Genomic DNA, 3499 nt, shown 5'->3' with positions numbered 1-3499 from the left:
AGTTAACGATTCATCAACAACTTAGCGTTCATCAACAACTTAGAATCAGAGGGATTTTTAATGTAGGAATGGTTTTCTATGAAATGTTACTGTGTCAAACTTTGTGTTAAGAAGTCTTAACTACTCATCTGTTTAAATTCAGAAAATACAACTCGAGGAGAACAAGATGGCAGAGGAGCAAGCGGACGTGGAGTATATCTCTCTCCACAGATACATCAGGAATACACCATCAGACACAGAACTGCATGCAGAACACCAGCTGAGAGCAGACAGGAGTACCTGACCGGTGGAAAAGAATATATAGAACCGCAAAAACTCGGTAGGAAGAAGAAACTAGGAGGAAAAACAGGAGTGTTAGTAGGACTGGACCTGCGCTCGGCAGGTGGGGGAACTGAAGCAGGGGTCCAATCCCCACATTGGGGCAATCGTCTGAGTCAGAGGAGAAACATTTAAGGCTGAGAGTGAAACAATTGATCTGTGGCAGCCTAAATGGAATGAGAATCAGGCAGTCCTTGCCACAGCCATACATGCCCCAGACAGGAACGCTGGTCCCCTGGAAAGTGGAGCTGCTGGGAGCTGAAGTATAGGGAGGCAATCCTAGGACAAGGGCTGCTGTTGACTGTGGAGAGATGGATTGGGGAAATGTGAGGAAGGAGACTGTGGTGGGAAATGCTGGTGGAGGAAAGCCAGGCAGCCATGAAAGCAAGGCAATACTGCTTAGTCAGGCATAGGGGGTGGAGCCATCCCTCTCTCCTCACACCTCAGCATCGGCAGCTGAACAATAGGGAGGCTGGCCCATCAAACGCCTGATGCCCTGAACTACAGAGTAGGACCCCACCCAGGGTGCCCCTATAAGTGCCTGACGCACCGAAAAACAGAGAAGGACCCCCAGGCAAGGGAGCCCTCTAAGTGCCTGAAAGGGCAGAGCTATGGAGAAAGACTGGCTAAACAGGCCTTCTGATCCCAGCTACAAGAGGCTCAAAAAAAAAAAGACTGCTCAGTTCAGTTCAGTTCAGTTGCTCAGTTGTGTCTGACTCTTTGCGAAGCTGTGGGCTGCATCATGCCAGTCTTCCTTGTCCATCATCACCTCCTGGAGCTTGTTCAAACTCATGTCCATTGAGTCAGTGATGCCATCCAGCCATCCCATCCTCTGTCGTCCCCTTCTCCTCCCTCCTTCAATCTTTCCGAGCATCAGGATCTTTTCAAATGAGTCAGTTCTTTGCATCAGGTGGCCAAAGTATTGGAGTTTCAGCTTCAACATCAGTCTTTCCAATGAATATTCAGGACTGATCTCCTTTAGGATAGACTGGTTGGATCTCCTTGCAGTCCAAGGGACTCTCAAGAGTCTTCTCTAACACCACAGTTCAAAAGCCTCAATCTTCAGTGCTTAGCTTTCTTTATAGTCCAACTTTCACATCCATACATGACTACTGGAAAAACCATAACTTTGACTAGACGGACCTTTTTTGGCAAAGTGATGTCTCTGCTTTTTAATATGCTGTCTAGGTTGGTCATAACTTTTCTTCCAAGGAGCAACTGTCTTTTAATTTCATGGCTGCTGTCACCAACTGCAGTGATTTTGGAACCCCCAAAAATAAAGTCTGTCATTGTTTCCATTGTTTCTCCATCTATTTGCCATGAAGTGATGGGACCAGATGCCATAATCTTCGTTTTCTGAATGTTGAATTTTAAGCCGACTTTTTCACCCTCCTCTTTCACTTTCATCAAGAAGCTCTTGAGTTCTTCTTCACTTTCTGCCATAAGGGTGGTATCATCTGCATATCTGAGGTTATTGATATTTCTCCCAGCAATCTTGAAGCCAGTTTGTGCTTCATCCAGCCCAGCGTTTCTCATGATGTACTCTGCATTTAAGTTAAATAAGCAGGGGGGAAATATACAGCCTTGACGTACTCCTTTCCCAATTTGGAACCAGTCTGTTGTTCCGTGTCCAGTTCTAACTGTTGCTTCTTGACCTGCATACAGATTTCTCAGGAGGCAGGTCAGGTAGTCTGGTATTCCCATCTCTTTCAGAATTTTCTCCAGTTTGTTGTGATCCACACAGTCAAAGGCTTTGGCATAGTCAATAAAGCAGAAGTAGATGTTTTTCTGGAACTCTCTTGCTTCTTCGATGATCCAACGGATGTTGGCAATTTGATCTCTGGTTCCTCTGCCTTTTCTAAATTCAGTATGATCACCTGGAAGTTCACACTTCACATATTGTTGAAGGCTGGCTTGAAGAATTTTGAGCATTTCTTTACTAGACTGTAAGATGAGTGCAACTGTGCAGTAGTTTGAGCATTCTTTGGCACTGCCTTTCTTAGGGGTTGGAATGAAAACTGACATTTTCCAGTCCTGTGGCCACTGCTGAGTTTTCCAAATTTGCTGACATGTTATATGCGGCACTTTCACAGCATCATCTTTTAGGATTTGAAATAGCTCAACTGGAATTCCATCACCTCCACTAGCTTTGTTCGTAGTGAGGCTTCCTGAGGCCCACTTGACGTCACATTTCAGGATGTCTGGCTCTACGTGAGTGATCACACCATTGTGTTTATTTGGGTCATGAAGACCTAGTTCTGTGTATTCTTGACAACTCTTCTTAATATCTTCTGCTTCTGTTAGGTCCATACCATTTCTGTCCTTTATCGAGCCCATCTTTGCATGAAATGTTCCCTTGGTATCTCTAATTTTCTTGAAAAGATCTCTAGTCTTTCCCATTCTATTGTTTTTCTCTATTTCTTTACACTGATCACTGAGGGAGGCTTTCTTATCTCTCCTTGTTATTCTTTGGAACTCTGCATTCAAACAGGTATATCTTTCCTTTTCTCCTTTGCCTTTTGATTATCTTCTTTTCACAGCTATTTGTAAGGCCTCCTCAGACAGCTGTTTTGCCTTTTTGTATTTCTTTTTGGGGGGATGGTCTTGATCCCTGCCTCCTGTACACCGTCATGAACCTCCATCCATAGTTCTTCAGGCACCCTGTCTATCAGATCTAATCCCTGGAATCAATTTCTCACTTCCAATGTATAGTTGTAAGGGATTTGGTTTAGATCATACCTGAATGGTCTAGTGGTTTTCCCTACTTTCTTCAATTTAAGTCTGAATTTGACAATAAGGAGTTCATGATCTGAGCCACAGTCAATTCCTGGTCTTGTTTTTGCTGACTGTACAGAGCTTCTCCATCTTTGGCTGCAAAGAATATAATCAATCTGATTTCGGTATTGACCATCTGGTGATGTCCATGTATAGAGTCTTCTCTTGTGTTGTTGGAAGAGGGTGTTTGCTATGACCAGTGCGTTCTCTTGGGAAAACTCTATTAGCCTTTGCCCTGCTTCATTCTGTACTCCAACGCCAAATTTGCCTGTTACTCCAGGTATTTCTTGACTTCCTACTTTTGCGTTCCAGTCCCCTATAATGAAAAGGACATCTTTTTCGGGTGTTAGTTCTAGAAGGTCTTGTAGGTCTTCATAGAACCATTCAACTTCAGCTTCTTCAGCAT

Source organism: Giraffa tippelskirchi, chromosome 7 (assembly GCF_054371585.1).
Source record: "Giraffa tippelskirchi isolate mGirTip1 chromosome 7, T2T-mGirTip1v1.2.pri, whole genome shotgun sequence".
Classification (NCBI taxonomy): Eukaryota; Metazoa; Chordata; class Mammalia; order Artiodactyla; family Giraffidae; genus Giraffa; species Giraffa tippelskirchi.
This window is presented reverse-complemented; position numbering follows the sequence as displayed.